This window comes from Staurois parvus, unplaced genomic scaffold (genome assembly GCF_062004578.1).
Source record: "Staurois parvus isolate SC_StPar_1 unplaced genomic scaffold, SC_StPar_1.0 ptg000886l, whole genome shotgun sequence".
Lineage (NCBI taxonomy): Eukaryota > Metazoa > Chordata > Amphibia > Anura > Ranidae > Staurois > Staurois parvus.
In genome coordinates, this window is record NW_028318682.1 from 2,388,062 (window position 1) to 2,411,430 (window position 23,369).

At 40.9% G+C, this 23,369-nt stretch overlaps 1 protein-coding gene across 3 annotated transcripts in view; it reads left to right on the forward strand.

The window, feature by feature from the left end:
* Nucleotides 1–23,369, forward strand: part of KLHL29 (kelch like family member 29) — a 1,282,993-nt gene that overhangs the window by 1,119,312 nt on the left and 140,312 nt on the right. The window lies entirely within an intron of this gene.

Consider the following 23,369-nt stretch of genomic DNA (forward strand, 5'->3'; position numbering starts at 1 on the left):
ATCTTAGAGAGACGGTCCACCACCACAAAAAGCATGGTGTGATCCTGCGAAGGTGGCAGTTCCACAATAAAATCCATGGAGATCATGCTCCAGGGCCGGTCAGGTATTGGTAAGGGTCGTAGCAGGCCCCAAGCCCTGTCTCTGGTGGGTTTATTCTGGTTACAACTAAAAAATTCTTCCTGCGCCTAGTAAAACACTCTAATACAGGTTCTATCCTGCTGCTGTGCACTGTGATCAACACAAACAATGAAAAAAAGGAAAAAACAGCGCAAACATAGACCTTTACATGAAATCAATATTACAAAGTGCAAACATAAGTGAAAAATTGATCAGTGGTAAAGTCCATCAAAATAAACCAAAGTTCAAAAAATATTAGTGCAAAAAAAGAAAAAAAGAAAAAAAGAAAAAAATATTTTCAAATTCTTCTTCTAATATAGAGGAACTTCCACCTTCCACCCGTGAAAACCAATATCAAATGCACTCACCAGATAAAGGTGAAAAAAACGCCTCTTAGGAATTTTATGGGATCCTACACCCTCTTTCGTATCCACTCTATAGGAATCCTCCTCTCCACCATAGGCTCCACCATCCGACCAGGGAGAAAAAAATCTCAGATAGTGTAATATTGTAAGACACCATTCATAAGTGAAATCAAGGATTAAGGTCACTCACATTCAATTCAATTTAAAAAGGCATATTTATTAGGATCAGCTTCTTCCAAATAAACAGTAGATGCAAGGCAACCTCCCACGGAATCTCACATCACAGCTCCAGGTTTCAGCAGAAGCTCTACAGAGACACCGCATATACAGATCCCAAAAGATGGCCGCTGGAACGCACCGCTCAGCGTGCGCTCCACTCACCGGAAGTGACGTCAGACGTACGGAGTACAAACCGGAAATGCGTCAACGCGTTTCGCCCCTCCCATCGGGCGTTCTCAAGACGTTCATTTCCTGTCTGAAGCTCCCTTATATACCCAGCAGAGACCCACCCCTCCGTTTCAATTGGTCAAAACTCTTCCCCGGGATGATCAAACAAACCACTCCTCCTGTAACGTGACGTGAGAGTCCCTTACAGATGAGGTAAATGCCTATACAATTAGAAATCTTTTTTCATGTTATTCCTGACACTATTAAATTATCTCCCAGAAGCGACATGTATATTACCACATGTCCCCAGTGGGAAAAAACACGAACAAAGTATTAAACAATGCCTCACTATTACAAAAAACTTTCTTTAATATATGAGCAATGAATACTAAATAGTATAAAAATGAAAATAAATGTAAATGTAATGAAAATAAAAAATATAAAATTAAAATAAAAATAAAAATAAAAATGAAATAAAATAAAAATAAAAATAAATAAAAAATAAAATAAAATATAAAAATAAAATGAAAACAAATATAAAACCAATAACAAAAATAATAAAAAAATTTAAAAAATGCAATAGCATTACAATGTGTGAAAAAACTATTAATAAGACACCTGAGGAATTTTTAATGGAAATAGTCTATGCTCTTACCAATTAGACAAAAAACAATTAATGTCTATGTCCGAATTCAACCCTTTGGGGTACAAAGATCCTAATTGAAAGATCCATTTTGTTTCATTCTGCAAGATACTCTTGACCATATCTCCCCCCCTCCAATGGGAAACGATCCGATCAATCCCGCAGAATTTCAAACACGATGGATCCCTATTATGACACATTCTGAAATGATAGGAAAGACTGTGATGTTTATATCCTTTTTTAATATTTCTAATGTGTTCACCTAATCTCACCGACAATTTCCTAGACGTTCTTGAAAGGAATTGAATCTCGTTCCCTTCTGCACTGACTTCCGTTAGCCCCTTGCATCGACCAAAAATTACCTCGGATCCGGAGTTCACCTGAGACACAAAGGAATGGCAGACAGACACAAAGTAGTATCTCAGAATGAACTGAATTTATTCTTCCGTGTTTAAACTTATATATGAAACTTAAAACAAAGCATAGAAATATAAGAGCCAATCAATTGACAGGTATGCATTTAACCAATTAGAATATTACATACGTCACTCATGCCCAATCAGTTGGCATATATGTTAATTATTAGTATATACGTCAATGCTTGAACTTTCAGACACCTCAGAAAGCAGACAGTTCCTTTTTTACCGTTGGCCTAAAATTATTAATACACTCTCAACAGGATGTAGCTCACCGCAGACTTTCAGTCTTAGGCTTAGTTAAGGGAAAAAGGGGAAGTTGCACCTGGACAAGGAAAAAAGAGGAACTTCCTAACTCCTGACAAAATACCGTTTAAAACAAGAAAATCAATTCTTTTAAAATACAGGCTTGAAATGGATGTTGATTCTTAAGATGGACGGGCTTTGGCTCAGAGAGACAAGATGGTGGAACATCAAACTTAGGGGCTAATCCCTTCAAACCCCCTCTTAGGTCACACACGTGACCTTACACCTTAGTCACAGGTTGGTACCTGGGGCCCTTAGTAGGTAATCAGGGTTCCCCATATACCAAACCAGGTTTCAAATAAACTGACCAGTGGATTTTCTACTCCTGAGCTTTCAGCTAATTCTTCAAACAATATTTGGAGGTTGTGAAGGGCTCTAATAATACTTCCATCAGAAACAGTGTTATGGGGAATAAGAGTACAACCGCAGGAGTTAAACATTTTACATACTTTCCCTTTATCAGCTAATAACATATCAAAACAGTATGGTTCTACCAAACTTTTGTTAACCATAGCCAATGTAGTTAACCCAATTTACATTCCCGCTAAACTGTACCCATATAATACAAACAAATTCTGTAACAACATTACTATGTTCAAATCAGGCAAAATTTCCTGATACTGGTTTAGAGACTTAAAAGTAAATTATATAATCTGGTAACAGGGAATTTTCTTAACCAAATCAGTACATTCCTTCTCAGTGATATTATCTTTGTACACTCTAATTAGACAGAACATATTAGTTTCTTTTTCCTGAAAAAAGAAGGGAACCAGTCTCAATGCCCAATCCATCTTTTGATTGCATCATTACTCCTGTATTCTCCTAGCCACCAGGGCGAGCTGCCTACGGCAGGGGCAGGGACTGTTAAAAGGAACTGGTGGCGGTTGTTCTCTGAAAATACTATTCCTAGCGGATTGGAAATGGCTAGTAACAAAACAATAAACAATGGGATCCATACAACTATTAAAACTACTCAAAGTTACTGTGACATGGTACACAATGAGGATGACATCCCGAGACACCTCACTGCGGACACAGAAAACCACTTGACTAACATGAATGGGAGTGAAACAGACTGTGAAGATGACCAGCACCATTATGAGGAGCTGTACCGCCCTCACCCGTCTCTCTCGGCTTTGGTTCATTTGTATTGACTTGGACAAAGTCCACATGATCCGCAGGGTGTAGAAAACAACAATCACCAAGGGAACAAAATACTCAAAACCTGTCAGCATAAGTAGCTGGAAAAAACAACAATGTTTGTGGTTAATCGTTGTGGTCAGTATGATGAAAGTTACAATTACAGCAAATATCCAAATCAAAACACAGATGCATTTGGCATAACTGGGATTTCTCCATCTGCATGAGGCTCTGGCTTGCACAATGGCCAGGTAGCGATCAACACAGATGCAGGTCAGGAAAAGAATACTACAGTACATGTTCACAGAATACGTAAAACTGTGAACATAATAGCAGATATAACAGGTCTCTACATTACGGTAATACATAACAATTCGCGCTGGTAGAGAGAGACCCACTAAGAGGTCTGTCACTACCAAGTTAATGGTGTAAATAACAGAGGGTGTCCTTACTTTGGTCTGAAAACAGAACACATAAAGGGCCAAACTGTTCAGTATTATGCCCATCAAAAAAATAAAAGAGTTAATAATTAGCAACGCCACCCAAAGGCCATAGAACCTTTGATGCAAGGTTTCACCTGGGTTGGCTTGTTGAGGGATTTGGAATTGTTTGTCATTTGCTATAGATTCATTCAGTTCAAGTTCTTTGGATGGGTTGAAGTTTCCAGGGCTGACGAAGCACTCCATGTAGTTCAGATCAATCTCTCAGGACTTCTCTGGCTGCTTCTTCTGTATCTGTGTCTTTGCCTTTGTCTTGCTTCTTAGGGGCTTGGTTCACCCTTTTTACACGGCTGGCATGGATCCAGGCCTTGGAATCCTCAGTCAGAACAGCGGTCCTAGTGACAGCGATCACGGAAACAAGTTGGTTCCTGTGAAAAAAAAGAAAAAAGTGCCAGCAACATTTCCTTCAACTTTGTCCAAAGTTTCAATAAACTTTCTCACATATTCTTCCTGAATCAATCCTAAATCCCCTCTTTCTACCATGAGTGGCTGTCTGGCCCAGGGAGTGGGAAAGAACCTATCCATTAAAACCTAAAAAGGGGGGTAACCTGTCTTCTTAGAAGGAATCATCCTTATCTCTATACCTGAACTCTGAGGGACATTTCCACCTAGCGGCTAAACATATCCACAATTACCCAAAAATATTCCTGTCCTTTTCCTACTTCTGGCATGTGTGTAAAATCTACCTGTGAGCGGATAAAAAATGTTAATGTCTTGTCTTGTGAGGATTGTTCCTAATATATGTAATGCATCTAGACACATATGATTTTACCATAAAAGGGGGGGCCAGGGATGAAAAAAAATCCAGCAGTTCACATGTAACCTGCCATCCCCTGTGACCTATCCCATAATACTGTGAGCTGTGACCTACCCCATGATACTGTAAGATGAACAGAGGTGCACTAGCTTCTAGAATACATGGTCTCCCCTCTTGTGACACAAAGTCCAGTTAGTGGAACTTTGGTCACACTAACTACATTCCACTTAATATTTTTAGAAGTAGCAGATGTACTGCAATATTTGATCTAACAGTGACATTTAAAATTGGAGCAGGATCTAAAGTGGGAGGAATATATTTTATTCTCAACTTGGGGTTTAACAACAGTATAACCTCATATTCACTAAGTGGTGGTGTGTAAGGTGGTCTCATGTCCAAGAGTAAATGACATAGTCATTTGAATCACCATCACAAATAATAGCAAACTTCTGAGACACACAGGCATGCCTTGAACCTGTACCAGAACCATCTTTGAGAAAAAACAAAACAAAAGGGCGGAGTGTACCTCCATGCTCCCCAAGCCAGGATTCCTGACATAGTTTTACAATTTTCCCTAGCATACAGGTAAAACATTTGATCATATGCGGGCAGACCAAGACCAGGGGCTATTACCATAGCATGTTTCAGATACACAAAAACATTACACATTTCAATTAACCATTTCACAAGATCTGACATTTCTAAACCTGTGGTTTGTCTCAAAATACTGTCATAGTAGGAACAGTCAGGTATCCATTGGCGGCAGCAACCAATCATATCAAGAAAGGTAAGCATGTCTTTCTTGGTCAATGGGCGGGGCAGACCCACAAGAGCCGCAGCTCTCTTTGTGACTGAATTTCCTATCACCTTTTGTGAGGACAAAACCAAGGTATTCAACAGTTTCTTAACACCATTATAACTTTGCTTAGACACTTTATGATCACATATAAGATACACACTCCACCTGGCTGGCTGTCCGCACTGAAACCAACTAAACCATGGCTAGGAGTTCATGGCCTGGGGACCTGGAGGACTACAGTATAATCCTGGAGAAATTCATTCCAGATAAAACTTTTACTTCTAAAGTTAAAGGCAAAAATTAGCCATGTCTCCTTAACAACAGGAATTTGCTAAAAAAACAATTTGTCAAATCAATCTCTTGTAAAAAAAAAAAAACTCGGCATCAGGTGGGATGGAGGAAATGAGTATTGGTACGTCAGGTACTATTGGGACAATGAGAATTACAAAAACATTTATAGCACTCAGGTCCTGCACAAATCTGTAAGAACCGTCTGGCTTCTCAACTAGATTTATTGGGCTGTTGTATGGTGAAATCATCTTTCCAAGGATTCTTGCCTTGAAACAAATTCTCCACCACGGACACTATTCTTACCTCCTGTATTTTAAACAAAAGGGTCTTATCTATGAAACACAGTGTGGCCTTGTATTGGAATGCAGGAAATGAATTCCACATCCAAAGAACTGTCCGCTCAAACTTTATATTGTTTCAGCAGAGAGTGAGGGGTCATATTTCAATAAACACTGTCATAACAGGGACAGTTGGTATCCCGGCAGATTAAGCTACAATACCTCCTTTCCCAGAGTTTTAGATTAACACTAAGCTTTCCAAAGAGAACAAATCAACTGGACAATTGGGTATGATTTTGAATAAATGCTCTAGCAGCAAAACAAAAAAACTGAAAAAGATGGTGCTTTAAAAATGTCGGTGGGTTTCCCACCTGTTCTTATAGAGAGTTTTCCACTTTTTCAGCGAATCCTCTCCACATACTGTTTCAGGTGGTGAACTCGGGATGTCTGTTACATCCAGACTATCACTCTCCCTTAATACCAGGGAACCTGAACCAGAGGATTCTTCAAAAAATAAATCCTCCTCAGTAATTGGAGTGAGAACAATTCTCCCTTCGGCTTCATGTGTGGCAGAAGTCTGAACTACACTCTGAGAATCCTCGGGAGCCTGAACTGTAGAAGGCTGTGTGGCAGGAATTTGGACTGCACTAGGTATTTGGTGTGTCTGTGCAGATATTAATACTGGTGATGCGGGCGGTGCAGTGGCAATGGGATTTGGAATTACATAATGGTTGGTTAGGAAATCAACAATTTCCTCTGTAAGGGTGGGATAACCGTATGGTGGAGGGAGTAACATGAGAGGGTGTGTGGATCTGTCTATTTCTGACTCTAATAAATGTATTCTCGCTGCATCATCATTCCTCACCTCCGCCTTCTTTTGCCGCTTATTTTTCCTATAAAACCAAAGCGGAGCAAACGTCACCCAATTCTGTCCACCCCTGGCCATATACCTTGGGTCCCACATTGGATCTCCTTCGTACCACGGAAATGACTGTTTTTCTCCCAGACAGAGTCCCCTAACCATGTCCATGTGAAAAATACTATTGCTTCCACTATAGGGAAATGGATCCACACTGCCCATTAATTCACTCCATTCTGCTAATCTATCTACCCAGGGGTGAATTAAAGAATAATCTGTCCCACAGATACGGGCTACATAATCTATACATGATTCACCAACTTTTGGGAGAGGGGGCCTATTCCTACTCTGACTTCTCCCCATATCTTACACTTGAATATATCTGTATCACAAATCTGTCCTATAGGCTGTAATGACAATTTATCCTATAAAAATGCCTGGACCTAAGATACTTTCTCTAGTCTTTCTCTAGTGACTGATAAAAGTGAAGATTATAACCTGGGTGTACAATACTTTCTAATAATATTCTGCCAATCTTTTCTAACTTACAACACAATTTAAACAAAACATTTACATAGGCACCCAACTCGGCGTTACCACGCAATCACCTCACCCAGATCATCAACCAATAAGGCTTATCTGTGTGGGGTGGGGCATGTCACACGGAAATTGACAATACCTTCAGTGACCACTGGCCCATACACTTTACCACCTGGGCACTTGTGTCACACAAACAAATTATCTTATACTTCTATGCGATAGGAAGAAAAGCAAAGGTTTGCAGGTGAATTATTGGTCAACCCCGGGCTTTTCCTGGTTTCTTCTCAGAGAAACTCTTTTCCAATCTCTTCTTATAAGAAATTGTGCAGTTCCCAAAACTGCCTCTAGTCTTTTCCAAAAGACCTTTGTGCTCCCCACAGCACTTTTTTTGCGCCTGGCCACTGACGTCTTAAGACGCGAAGCCCAGTGCTTACCTTAGGGCATGAGATTTCAATCAGAGCTTTTCTGGCAAGAGACTATCTGGCAAAATGACAAAAAATCTTACTTACCAAAAAAGATGATTATCTCATCCCGGACACGAGCCCCCAATTGAAAGGAATTGAATCTCGTTCCCTTCTGCACTGACTTCCGTTAGCCCCTGGCATCGACCAAAAATTACCTCGGATCCGGAGTTCACCTGAGACACAAAGGAATGGCAGACAGACACAAAGTAGTATCTCAGAATGAACTGAATTTATTCTTCCGTGTTTAAACTTATATATGAAACTTAAAACAAAGCATAGAAATATAAGAGCCAATCAATTGACAGGTATGCATTTAACCAATTAGAATATTACATACGTCACTCATGCCCAATCAGTTGGCATATATGTTAATTATTAGTATATACGTCAATGCTTGAACTTTCAGACACCTCAGAAAGCAGACAGTTCCTTTTTTACCGTTGGCCTAAAATTATTAATACACTCTCAACAGGATGTAGCTCACCGCAGACTTTCAGTCTTAGGCTTAGTTAAGGGAAAAAGGGGAAGTTGCACCTGGACAAGGAAAAAAGAGGAACTTCCTAACTCCTGACAAAATACCGTTTAAAACAAGAAAATCAATTCTTTTAAAATACAGGCTTGAAATGGATGTTGATTCTTAAGATGGACGGGCTTTGGCTCAGAGAGACAAGATGGTGGAACATCAAACTTAGGGGCTAATCCCTTCAGTTCTACCTACGTATTGGAGATGACAAGAGCACTCCAACACATACGTAACAAAGGAACTATCACAAGTTATAAAATTATTTATTTTATAAGAGGAACCCGTAGAACAAGAATGAAACGAATCATATCTCCTCTTAGTATCTCCTCTCATATTTCTACATGCCATACACCTTTTACATTTATAAAACCCCACAGTATCCAAAAAAGTTGCCTTTTTCTTCGGAATATCTGGGATATTTTTTGCTAACTTCATTCTCAATGTGGGTGGTTTTCTGTAAATGAATGAAGGTTTCTCAGGTATTAAATCATGGAGAACATCATCCCTCTTCAGAATCGACCAGTGTTTCCTTATAATATTTTCAATAACCTTATGTTGATTAGAGTAACCCGTGATAAAAGCCAGTTCACCTACTTTCTTCTTGTTCTTTCTATTTATTAATAATTCATCTCTATTAATCCTCCTCACTTGATCCATTGCACCTGTTAGAATATTTTCTTCATAGCCTTTTTCTCTAAACCTTTCCAACAACATATTTGCTTGCTCTTGAAATATCTTATTGTCATCACAGTTCCGCTTGAGTCTAATCAATTGGCTTTTAGGAATGGATCTCAACCAATTTCTATGATGGCAACTGTGGATTGGGATGTAAGCATTCCTATCCACTTGTTTAAAATATGTTTTTGTGTGAAGATAGTCCCCCTGTCTATAGATGACTAAATCAAGAAAGTCTATAGATTCCATACCGATATGGTTAGTGAATGTGATGTTATAAGGATTACACTCCATTCCACGGATGTACTCCTCTAAACCATTCCTGGTTCCCTTCCAAATTATCACAATGTCATCTATAAACCTTCTAAAGAGTAGTAATTTCTCATTCATCTTTCCAAATATAGTTTTATCTTCCCACATACTCATAAAAAGGTTGGCTACTGATGGAGCATATTTCGCTCCCATCGCGACTCCAGTGCACTGCCTATAATAATTGTTGGAATGCCAAAAATAGTTATTTGACATTGCTAGGTCAAGACAATCTAGCAAAAAATCAATTTGATCACCTTTTAAACCCGATTTTTTCTCCAATGCCCATCTCACCGCTGTTAAAGCATCCTCATGTCTAATGTTGGTGTATAGTGCATTCACATCAACACTGGCCAAAACACAGTTCTCTTTAATCCTTATTTTTTTCAAAACTGAGATCAAATCTCCACTATCCTTAAGGTAAGATGGAAAACCTGATACCAGAGGTTGTAGGAATTCATCCACATATTCCCCTAGTCTCGAAAACAGTGAGTCAATCCCATTGACAATGGGTCTTCCAGGGGGTTTTAATAAACTTTTATGTATCTTGGGTAGTTGGTATATAACAGGTGTAACAGGTGCTTTTGGTACCAAATATCTCGCTTCTTTTTTGTTTAAAAAACCTTCTCTTTCACCTCTTTTCACTAGTTTCATTAATTTGTTCTTGTAGCTTTTTAGAGGGTTGCCCCTCAATTTCTCATATGTATTTTCATCACCCACCAATCTATTCAGTTCTTCATAATAATCATTCCTATTCAACACCACCACCCCTCCTCCTTTGTCTGCTGATCTTATTACAATGTTATTATTTTTTTCTAATTGTTGAATTCCTCTAATTAAATCATGCTTCATCCTCTTATTTGGAACCGATAATACCTCCAAATCATATTCCACCATCTTTTTGAATGTATCTATACAACAATTATTTCCTACTTTTGGGTTGAACACAGACTTATTCCTCAAATTGGTGTGCTTATAAACCCCTTCATTCCCATCATTGCTCATTCTCCCACCCTTATGAGGATCAAAAGCATTAGATTTGGAGTTTTTACTCCAATATTTTTTTAAATTTAATTTTCTGATAAATCTATGAAGATCTATGTAAGTCTCCAATTTATTTAATTTTTTGTCGGGTGCATATTTCAGACCCAATGCTAAGACCCTCAATTCATCCTCTTTTAAAATATAATCACTTAAGTTGAAAATTCCTTTATTTACATTGACCTTTTCCTTTTTCCTTTTACCTCCTCTACATCCCCTGTATTTCTTCCTTCCCAATAGGGGTCCTGATAGTTTGGGTCCTGATAATTTTGGTAATTCTGATAATTTGGAGGTGGTTTCCATCCACCCCTCCCTCCTCTGTTTGGGTAATACTGACCCCCTCTCCCTCTCGGGTTGTAAACTCCTCTTTGGTTCCCCCCTCTCCATGGCGGTCCCACAAAACCTCCTCTTGGAAAAACCTTTCCCTCATATTGATGATTATATGGGGATCCCATTAGAGGTCCAAATCTATTGTATGTGGGCACCCCATAATTAGAAGTTGGATTCTCATCCATGTTCTTTCTAGGGGAAGAATTCTTTTGTATATTTTTTGAAAAAGCAACCGTAGCTGCCTTAATCTTCACTCCAGATGATCCCAAATTAGAACCTGGATCTTTGGTATCCCCCTCAACTGAGGAATTCCTAGAATCGTCAGTTCCCTTACTATTATCATCCTGCCATTTATAAACATTTTGGGATTTGTAATCCTGTATATCTCTACCATATTTCTTAATTTTCTTCTTTTTAGTGTCCTCATCTACTTTATTAATATATTCTTGAGTTAGTTTCGCCTTTTCTTTAAAATCCATTGATTCACTGAAAGGGGCCATTTTTTCCTTTAGATTATAAATTGTTTCTTCCAAAATTTTAAGTTTCCTTTTTCTTCTTTGTACAATTAATTCCATAAGTTTTTTCTCAACATGGTTGAAAAATGAAAACCACTCCTCATCCAACTCTTTCCCCACAAGACCATCACTGGGAGCAATTTCCCATCTGAGCCTTCTTGGGGTGATTCCTTCTTTAATGTATTTTTCAAGTGTCACTACATCCCACCACGCCCTCACCTGCTTGTCCAAAGAATTTTTGAGTGTTCTAAAATCCTTAGACAAATCAGTGTTTTCTACATTCTGTGAAAAAATATCTTCTACATTCACCCTTTTTAAGGACACAAAACTAAATAAATCCATGGCTGCAGGATCAAGTACAGATGAAGTATGTATAAATACTATGACCTCTGAACACACAAAAAAACTAAAAAATTCTTCCTGCGCCTAGTAAAACACTCTAATACAGGTTCTATCCTGCTGCTGTGCACTGTGATCAACACAAACAATGAAAAAAAGGAAAAAACAGCGCAAACATAGACCTTTACATGAAATCAATATTACAAAGTGCAAACATAAGTGAAAAATTGATCAGTGGTAAAGTCCATCAAAATAAACCAAAGTTCAAAAAATATTAGTGCAAAAAAAGAAAAAAAGAAAAAAATATTTTCAAATTCTTCTTCTAATATAGAGGAACTTCCACCTTCCACCCGTGAAAACCAATATCAAATGCACTCACCAGATAAAGGTGAAAAAAACGCCTCTTAGGAATTTTATGGGATCCTACACCCTCTTTCGTATCCACTCTATAGGAATCCTCCTCTCCACCATAGGCTCCACCATCCGACCAGGGAGAAAAAAATCTCAGATAGTGTAATATTGTAAGACACCATTCATAAGTGAAATCAAGGATTAAGGTCACTCACATTCAATTCAATTTAAAAAGGCATATTTATTAGGATCAGCTTCTTCCAAATAAACAGTAGATGCAAGGCAACCTCCCACGGAATCTCACATCACAGCTCCAGGTTTCAGCAGAAGCTCTACAGAGACACCGCATATACAGATCCCAAAAGATGGCCGCTGGAACGCACCGCTCAGCGTGCGCTCCACTCACCGGAAGTGACGTCAGACGTACGGAGTACAAACCGGAAATGCGTCAACGCGTTTCGCCCCTCCCATCGGGCGTTCTCAAGACGTTCATTTCCTGTCTGAAGCTCCCTTATATACCCAGCAGAGACCCACCCCTCCGTTTCAATTGGTCAAAACTCTTCCCCGGGATGATCAAACAAACCACTCCTCCTGTAACGTGACGTGAGAGTCCCTTACAGATGAGGTAAATGCCTATACAATTAGAAATCTTTTTTCATGTTATTCCTGACACTATTAAATTATCTCCCAGAAGCGACATGTATATTACCACATGTCCCCAGTGGGAAAAAACACGAACAAAGTATTAAACAATGCCTCACTATTACAAAAAACTTTCTTTAATATATGAGCAATGAATACTAAATAGTATAAAAATGAAAATAAATGTAAATGTAATGAAAATAAAAAATATAAAATTAAAATAAAAATAAAAATAAAAATGAAATAAAATAAAAATAAAAATAAATAAAAAATAAAATAAAATATAAAAATAAAATGAAAACAAATATAAAACCAATAACAAAAATAATAAAAAAATTTAAAAAATGCAATAGCATTACAATGTGTGAAAAAACTATTAATAAGACACCTGAGGAATTTTTAATGGAAATAGTCTATGCTCTTACCAATTAGACAAAAAACAATTAATGTCTATGTCCGAATTCAACCCTTTGGGGTACAAAGATCCTAATTGAAAGATCCATTTTGTTTCATTCTGCGAGATACTCTTGACCATATCTCCCCCCCTCCAATGGATCTTTGTACCCTAAAGGGTTGAATTCGGACATAGACATTAATTGTTTTTTGTCTAATTGGTAAGAGCATAGACTATTTCCATTAAAAATTCCTCAGGTGTCTTATTAATAGTTTTTTCACACATTGTAATGCTATTGCATTTTTTAAATTTTTTTATTATTTTTGTTATTGGTTTTATATTTGTTTTCATTTTATTTTTATATTTTATTTTATTTTTTATTTATTTTTATTTTTATTTTATTTCATTTTTATTTTTATTTTTATTTTAATTTTATATTTTTTATTTTCATTACATTTACATTTATTTTCATTTTTATACTATTTAGTATTCATTGCTCATATATTAAAGAAAGTTTTTTGTAATAGTGAGGCATTGTTTAATACTTTGTTCGTGTTTTTTCCCACTGGGGACATGTGGTAATATACATGTCGCTTCTGGGAGATAATTTAATAGTGTCAGGAATAACATGAAAAAAGATTTCTAATTGTATAGGCATTTACCTCATCTGTAAGGGACTCTCACGTCACGTTACAGGAGGAGTGGTTTGTTTGATCATCCCGGGGAAGAGTTTTGACCAATTGAAACGGAGGGGTGGGTCTCTGCTGGGTATATAAGGGAGCTTCAGACAGGAAATGAACGTCTGGAGAACGCCCGATGGGAGGGGCGAAACGCGTTGACGCATTTCCGGTTTGTACTCCGTACGTCTGACGTCACTTCCGGTGAGTGGAGCGCACGCTGAGCGGTGCGTTCCAGCGGCCATCTTTTGGGATCTGTATATGCGGTGTCTCTGTAGAGCTTCTGCTGAAACCTGGAGCTGTGATGTGAGATTCCGTGGGAGGTTGCCTTGCATCTACTGTTTATTTGGAAGAAGCTGATCCTAATAAATATGCCTTTTTAAATTGAATTGAATGTGAGTGACCTTAATCCTTGATTTCACTTATGAATGGTGTCTTACAATATTACACTATCTGAGATTTTTTTCTCCCTGGTCGGATGGTGGAGCCTATGGTGGAGAGGAGGATTCCTATAGAGTGGATACAAAAGAGGGTGTAGGATCCCATAAAATTCCTAAGAGGCGTTTTTTTCACCTTTATCTGGTGAGTGCATTTGATATTGGTTTTCACGGGTGGAAGGTGGAAGTTCCTCTATATTAGAAGAAGAATTTGAAAATATTTTTTTCTTTTTTTCTTTTTTTCTTTTTTTGCACTAATATTTTTTGAACTTTGGTTTATTTTGATGGACTTTACCACTGATCAATTTTTCACTTATGTTTGCACTTTGTAATATTGATTTCATGTAAAGGTCTATGTTTGCGCTGTTTTTTCCTTTTTTTTTATTCTGGTTACAGGTAGGGCAAGTTCTAACGTACGCTTCACAATATTTGGCCATACTTGGCCACCAAAACGTGCGTCGTGCCAATTCTAGGGTCTTGTGTATCCCAAAGTGCCCCGCCAATGGATGGTCATGACAATAGCCTAAAACCAGGGTCTGAGCTTCCTTGGGTACCAGGATCTTTTCCCCCCTCCACAAGAGACATTCCCTGCTCTGTATTGAGGTTCCAGGTAGATCAGGAACCCTGCTGGAAGCAGCCTGTAATTTGGACAAAAGCTCGGACTGGAGCAATAAGAAGCTACCTGCTGGTAAGATGGTATCCGGTTGAGGTGTTTCTCTGGGGTCCTCAAACATCCGGGAGAGAGCATCCAGTTTTGTGTTTCTAGACCCAGGACGATATGTTATATGTAGGTTGAACCGTGCAAAGAATAGTGCCCATCTGGCCTGGTGTGGTCGGAGGCGTTTAGCTGTCTTCAGATACTCAAGGTTCTTATGGTCGGTATAGACCAGAATGGGGTGTAGAGCTCCCTCTAATAGATACCGCCACTCCTCTAATGCTGCCTTAATGGCTTACAATTCCCGATCCCCAATGTCATAATTTCTTTCCGAGGGGGAGAGCTTCCTAGAAAAGAAAGCCACCGGGTGCATTAGTTCCTTGGCCCCTACTCTTTGTGACAATACTGCTCCTACAGCTACTTCTGATGCGTCTACCTCTAATATATATGGTAACAACGCATCAGGGTGACTCAGGATGGGAGCTGTTGTAAACAGTTTCTTTAAAGCCTCAAAGGCAGCCTGTGCTGCTGGGGTCCATTGAAAATGTATCCCCACCTTTGTGAGCTGGGTGATGGGCACTACCAGGTCTGAGAAATTCTTTATAAACTTCCTATAAAAATTAGCGAACCCGATAAACCTCTGAACCCCCTTCTTATCCGTGGGGGCCGGCCATTCCAAAATTGCCGAGATTTTCTGAGGGTCCATAGTAATCCCAGTGGTGGAAATAATGAGACCCAAAAACACGATACTACTCTGCTCGAAACTGCATTTCTCAGCTTTGGCGTAGAGCCCGTGCTGATGGAGTCACTCCAGCACACTCCTGACATGCCCCCGATGCGCCTCCAGGGACGAGGAAAAGATCAATATGTCGTCTAGGTACAAAATTACAAAAATATCCAAAAGGTCTCTAAAGATGTTGTTCACGAAATGCTGAAATGTGTTCGGCGCATTACATAATCCAAATGGCATAACTAAACATTCAAAATTCCCGAACCGAGTGCGAAAAGCGTTTTCCACTCGTCCCCTTCGCGAATACGGACCAGGTTATAAGCGCCCCTAAGATCGAGTTTAGAAAAAATGGAAGCTGTCTTCAACCTCTGGAACAGCTCAGGGACCAAAGGAAGGGGGTAGCGGTTCTTGACTGTGATTTTATTTAAGTCCCTGTAATCGACACATGGTCTCAGGGATTGGTCCTTCCTCTCAACAAAAAAGATCCCTGCCCCAGCCAGGGACGTGGAAGGGTGGATAAAACCCTTCCGAAGGCTTTCATCAATATACTCCTTCAGTGCCCCCAGCTCTCGCTCTGACAGGGGAAAGATTCGGCCAAAAGGTATTTCAGAACCCGGGAGAAGATCGATGGGACAGTCATAAGCCCGATGCGGGGGAAGAATATCTGCCCCCTGAGGGCTAAACACGTCAAGAAACTGATGATAGGCCGCAGGCACAATTTGGGCTAACTCGGTATCAGTACTCACACTTAACAAGGTTGGTGTATCTAATGGTAACCTGGGTAAGCAATGCTCCTGGCAATAGGGTGAGCGAACTGAATCGTCCCGGCCTTCTAGTCAATTTGGGGGTCATGGTCTCTTAGCCAGGGAAGCCCCAAAATAACTGGAAATAGGGGGGACGCAATGGCATTCAAACGGAGAAGCTCTTGATGATGCCCTGCCACTGTGGTGTGTATAGGAGGGGTCTCCCGATCTACCGTCCCCGATTTAATTCAAGACCCATCGGACAAAAAAATATTCAGGCCATGTTCCTTGGTGAGCAAAGGAATCTGCTGCTGGGCTGCGAAGCTAAGGTCAACAAGGCAGCTACACGCCCCAGATTCAATAATAGCTGTCACCTGTACGATTCTTTCGGGGAGCTGAAAAGACACAGGCACAGCCAAGTGAGTGGGGTTGCCTGTGCACACAGTAGACATAGCAGAAATAATAGAAGAGGACTTACGGAACTTCTCTGGACAGGAGCGCACCATGTGACTCGCCGCTCCGTATTAGAGGCATAGATTGTTCGACCGACGTCTCTGGCGTTCCTCCGTTAAGAAGGGACAACCGCATCAGACCGAGCTGCATAGGTTCAGCACCATCCGATGATTCCGGACTCTGATTGCCAACACTGAACTTTGGCAAGACTGGTACCCTTGGCAACATTCACATGGGTCTCGGCCCCTGGTTTGACCTCTCCTGTCTCCTTTCCCGCAACCTACGATCGATCTGGATGGCCCGGTCTATTAGGTCTTCCAAGGAGTCAGGTACTTCTACTCTGGCCAGTTCATCCTTTAACGGGTCACACAAACCCAACCGAAATTGATGACGCAAGGCTGCGTCGTTCCACTGAGTGTCTCCACTCCAACGCCTGAATTCAGCTGCATAATCTTCCGCAGCCCGGTGTCCCTGCTGTGAAGAATAGAGGCCTGCCTCAGCCGAGGCAGCTCGATGCGGGTCATCGTATAGGTGCACCATTGCCTTGAAGAAGGTGGTAACAGAGTTCAGGTGTGGGTGGCGAGTCTCCATCAGGCGGTGAGCCCATCCCTGGGGTTCACCCTGCAACAAGGATATAATAAATCCTACCTTCATGGATTCAGATGAGAAGGTTCGGGGTTGCAGATCAAAATATAGCTTGCAGGAGTTCTGGAAGGCCCTGAACCTTCCTCGATCCCCATTGAACCGCTCAGGTGTTGGCACTCGCGGTTCTGGCGGAGGGATGGAGAATGCGGCTCCATGGAAGGTTCAGCTGGACCCCTGGCAGAAGCGCACTAACTGGATCTGCTGTTGTGGACACAGTTGCGGCCAGGCTCTGAACCTGTCCCTCCAGATGCTTATATCCTTCTTCCAGTGTTTTAACGGCCCGTGTGAGCGCCGCCAAGTGTTGGCACATCTCTTCCCAGGGAGAGGGTGCTCCTCCAGACTCTGTCATGGCCGTATGGTTCTGTTATGGACCTGCCGGCGGTAGCCTCTAGCGTTCCACAGAACGGAATTCCCCAAGGTGTGGAATCTAAGCCCCGACCTGCTTGTTCACCAGGGCCCCTGATGGTGGGGATGAACTTGGAGCAGGCCGAAACCAGGTCGCGGCCCCTGGGTACACCCAGCTGTGGTAGAAGCACTTGCCGGAGGTGTATAGCAGGTGAGAGCCTGATGTAAGGAGGTAGAAAGAGCAGGGTCAGGCAGGCCCGGTCGGTAGCAGTGGAGGCAGCACGGTACAAAACAGTAGACAGAAGGATAAACTGGTCACAAGCCGGGTTCGGTAACAGGAGATCAAAACGTGCAGGATCAGACAGGAGAATGGTCAGGCAAGCCAGGGATCAGAGCAGGAGACAGTCAGCAAATCAAGGTCAGGCAGGGTCGGCAACAAGCAATCTAATTCAGGAACACAGGATACAGATAAGACCATACGGCAATTAGAGCACAGACCTGACCTGTTTAAATAGGGCGCCCTGCACCCTGATTGGTGCTAGGCGCGTGTGCGCGATCGCGAGTGCACATGCGCGACTGCCGCTGCCGTCGCGGGTGCCCAGGTCCCAATGCTCGCACGCTAGTGTGGCCGGGCATACCGCACATGCGCAGACCCGTGCACGATCGCGGAAAGATCTGGGGTCCCTGACAACTACCGGACAAGTTCTTCCCATGTTAGTTCCTGCACGCTGAAAACCCCAGGCTGCACCTATACACCTGTTCTTCATTCCAGGTTAGGATCTGACGAAATGCCCTCTGTACTGATTTCACGCATTGCATGTAGTTGCAGCACAGCCCTATTGAACTCATTGGGAGAGTTTGACTGGTGGTGCCACATGTCAGACTCTGAAGCCCAAGTTAAAAATGCTGTGAACAGAACAGCCCTCCATCCAGCTGTTATTTTAGAATTCATGTAGACGGCCAGGGTGCAGTAAAACCGTGACTCCCATATTTACCATCCCTGACCACCCATCAGAAAGAAACCTATTTCACGAGCAACTGTGCCTATTATTCCCAGACCCATGTGTTTGTTTTCTATATATCTGCATACTGATAGGCCTACCCAGGTCTTAAATAATATCAAGTAGAATTACGTGTGTCCCTCCACAACAGACCTATTTTCTCATGTAGCCGCTTGGGAAAATGAATTGCGCACCCCCTGTATGGGGTCAGGAAAATGGAAGACAGCAAACTAGGGGGACTATGAGGGGCTGGAGGCTCTGCAATAGGAACACTGTGGGGGGTTGGATGGCACTGTGGTAGATTGGAGAGCTTTTTGGAATGTTGGGAGGCACTTTAGGGGCTGAGGGGCACTGCTGTTCACTATGAAAGTTTGAAGGGCACTGTGAAAGCTAGGAGTCACCCTGGGAGATAAGGAGATCTGCAGCTAGGTTTAGACATTTATCAAAGATTCAGGTATCTAAACAAGTTTTTTGCTTCTATGCTTAAGATCTAAATGAGGGACAGTTGTGGATATAAAATGGATAGATGGGTTTGGGGAATAAAGATGGACTGTGCTTCCATAAGAAGGACTGTTGGGAGCTATGCATACAAACACTGCTAGAAACTTTGGATGCTGCACTGCCACAAAAACAAAGCCATTTATATCTTACTCCAAACGTTAATCAACCAGTATCTAGACTTTTCGGAATTACATATCCCATTATCCATCAAAAACTTAATTGATTGTATAGGAGTGCACTTCCATGTTCTGCCAGTGCTTCCAGTAAAAACATTTAAAATATATGATGATATACAGTATGATTTGGAAGGAAAAGTTATGAAGACATGTCCTCGTTTCTGAAGATATGTCTGTAGTTTTTAAACCTGGCCAATTTATGTAATCAGCACCCTTACTTTCTACATTGCAGATTTATATCTTATTATCCAGTAATTTATTTAAAGTTATTGTATGTTATATACAGTGGGGCAAAAAAGTATTTAGTCAGCCACCAATTGTACAAGTTCTCCCACATAAAAAGATGAGAGAGGCCTGTAATTGGCATCATAGGTAGACCTCAACTATGAGAGACAAAATGAGAAAAAAAATCCAGACAATCACATTGGCTGATTTGGAAAGAATTTATTTGCAAATTATGGTGGAAAATAAGTATTTGGTCACCTACAAACAAGCAAGATTTCTGGCTCTCACAGACCTGTACCTTCTTCTTTAAGAAGGTCCTCTGTCCTGCACTCATTACCTGTATCAATGGCACCTGTTTGAACTTGTTATCAGTATAAAAGACACCTGTCCAGAACCTCAAACAGTCACACTCCAAACTCCACTATGGTGAAGATCAAAGAGCTGTCGAAGGACACCAGAAGCAAAACTGTAGACCTGCACCAGGCTGGGAAGACTGAATCTGCAATAGGCAAGCAGCTTGGTGTGAACAAATCAACTGTGGGAGCAATAATTAGAAAATGGAAGACATACAAGACCACTGATAATCTCCCTCGATCTGGGGCTCCACGCAAGATCTCACCCTGTGGGGTCAAAATGATCACAAGATCGGTGAGCAAAAATCCCAGGACCATATGGGGGGACCTAGTGAATGACCTGCAGAGAGCTGGGACAAACATAACAAAGGCTATCATCAGTAACACACTACGCCGCCAGGGACTCGGATCCTGCAGTGCCAGACGTGTCCCCCTGCTTAAGCCAGTACATGTCCGGGCCCGTCTAAAGTTTGCTAGAGAGCATTTGGATGATCCAGAAGAATATTGGGAGAATGACATATGGTCAGATGAAACCAAAATAGAACTGTTTGGTAGAAACACAACTCGTCGTGTTTGGAGGAGAGAGAATGCTGAGTTGCATCCAAAGAACACCATACCTACTATGAAGCATGGGGGTGGCAACATCATGCTTTGGGGCTGTTTCTCCGCAAAGGGACCAGGACAACTGATCCGTGTACAGGACAGAATGAATGGGTCAAACCCATAGAAAACCTTTGGAGGGAGTTGAAAGTCCGTGTTGCCCAGCGACAGCCCCAAAACATCACTTCTCTAGAGGAGATCCGCATGGAGGAATGGGCCAACATACCAGCAACAGTGTGTGCCAATCTTGTGAAGACCTACAGGAAATGTTTGACCTCTGTCATTGCCAACAAAGGATATATAACAAAATATTGAGATGAACTTTTGATATTGACCAAATACTTATTTTCCACCATAATTTACAAATAAATTCTTTCCAAATCAGCCAATGTGATTGTCTGGATTTTTTTTTCTCATTTTGTCTCTCATAGTTGAGGTCTACCTATGATGCCAATTACAGGCCTCTCTCATCTTTTTAAGTGGGAGAACTTGCACAATTGGTGGCTGACTAAATACTTTTTTGCCCCACTGTAAACACCTATTCTACTGACTGCACTGCAACTCAATTTACAACATTTGTATAATGTGTTTTTTTCTGGATTTTTGGTTAATATTCTGTCTCTATCATTTAAAATACACCTATGATAAAAAAAATTATAGACCCTTCATTTCTTAGTAAGTGGGCAAACTTACAAAATCTGCAGGGGATCAAATAATTATTTTTGCCACTGCATTATAAAGTAGCATTTCAGATGCAGAAAATACCCATTTTTCAATTTATTGACCACATAATTGGGTTTATAACACCTGTTTGCCCTGCATGCCCACATTGTGCACTGTGACCACAGCTATTTCAGCTCAGCATCAGGTTGACCCTGGAAAAGATTTTGGAATGTTGATAACTGTACAGAGTGGGCATTCTTTTGTTTGTTTGTGTTTGTGTCTGTTGGCATTAAAATCGCATTACTCTGCTTTCCTAATGAGGAGATGCCCACACCAATTCAGTACATTAGAGGCAGCTGAGACAGCGAGGAAGCATTTGTAAAATGAGAAATGCTAATCAGCACCGCAGGTACCAGAGCTAGCATGAGAAAGTTCGAGACGGGCTCATCCTCAGCGACATCACGTCGCAGGCAGCCATGACTTGCTGCAGGCAGACTGTCCTCGGGGATCCCTCTTCACTCTATATAAAAGATTTTCCAAAATCCCCAATTCTCAGATGAAGGAAGAGAGTAACCCTTTCTAATGCCACACAGGATTCCCAGGCAGCACATTTGCATCTAGATTGCCAGACACTGTAAATAACACTTAAAGAACTCCAGATTCAGCCAAACATGCAAGACATTTTAATGGCCATGCTGTAAATATGTTCAACTATGTTACACTAAATTTTAAATAAAATCACTGCAATATGCAAATTAATAACCCTGACAAATGGAAATACTACAATTTATTTTTGCTATGTGAACCTCTGGTCCCCTGGTAAATCAACGAGGAGTGTTATGTGAATTCTGGCATCCTCAGCATCTCATGGTCTTGTCCAGTTGGTGCTGCTGATCATCAACTTGCTATATGCACAGCACTATATACTGAAGTAGAGAAAGACGGCCTATTTGCATTAAAGGATGATAAGGGATGCAGTGTTTCATATAATTTTTATGGCTCAGAAGAAAAGCAGATTTTAGAATAAAGTTCCATTCCTGTGCCTGTAGAGTGATGTGGCTCCTAAAAACATTATAGAGTATATTTATAAAAAAAAGTGCATAGCAATGCATCCAGTGAAAGTGCATGCACATTCATTCTGTGTGAGTAAGGCAATACAATGAATGTTACTTGAATATTTTTCATTGATTTAAAATGGAATATGTCTCATTTGGCCACTAGAAGGCAGTAGGTACAATATACAAATCCTATGATACTTAGCACCATCTTGTGGCCAATTGCAATATTTTTTCAATTTTAAATTAATTCAAAGCATTTGTCTAGCACAGGGGTCTCCAAACTTTCTAAACTAAGGGCCAGTTTGCTTTCCTTCAAACTTTAGCGGACCGGACTGTGGCCAGTGGAAGAAGAATATTTCCTGATGTCAGTGGGAGTAAGGAATGCCCCATCATTGGTATCAGTGGGAGGAGTAGTGCCCCATTATTGGTATCAATGGGAGGAGAAGTGCTCCATCATTGGTATCAATGGGAGTCATAGTGCCCTATCATTGGTATCAATGTGAGTCATAGTACCCCACCATTGGTATCATTGGAAGGAATAGTGCACCATCATTGGTGTCAATGGAAGGAATAGTGAACTATCATTGGCGTCAGTGGGAAGAATAGTGCCCCATCATTGGTATCAATGGGAGGAATATTGTCCCATCATTGGTATCAGTGGGAAGTATGGTGCCCCATTGTCAGTATCAGTAATAGGAACTATGCCACACTGTTGCTAGCAGTGGGAGGAATAATGCCCTGAGGGCCAGATAAAAGCAAGCAAAGGGCCGCATCTGGCCCCCGGGCCGCAGTTTGGAGACCACAGGTCTAGCACACAAAATAACCTAATAACAATTTTTTTTTCCTCTTTCACACAGAATAAATGAACATGCCATTTCACTGGTCAGTTGCTATTCATTTTTTTTACAATTACATCCCTATGTATTTATAAACAAAGAGGTTTCTTGTTCTTCTGCACTGGCACTCTGTTAAGGGGACAATTTAGGCAGGAATAGCACTTCACATGCATCTAAATTAATATTTGTTATGGATTGTTGAATATTACTGGATGTACATTATTGTTGCTAAAAAAAATCACTAAAAACTATGGTCATACCACAATCTCATGATGTAACATCAACGCAAT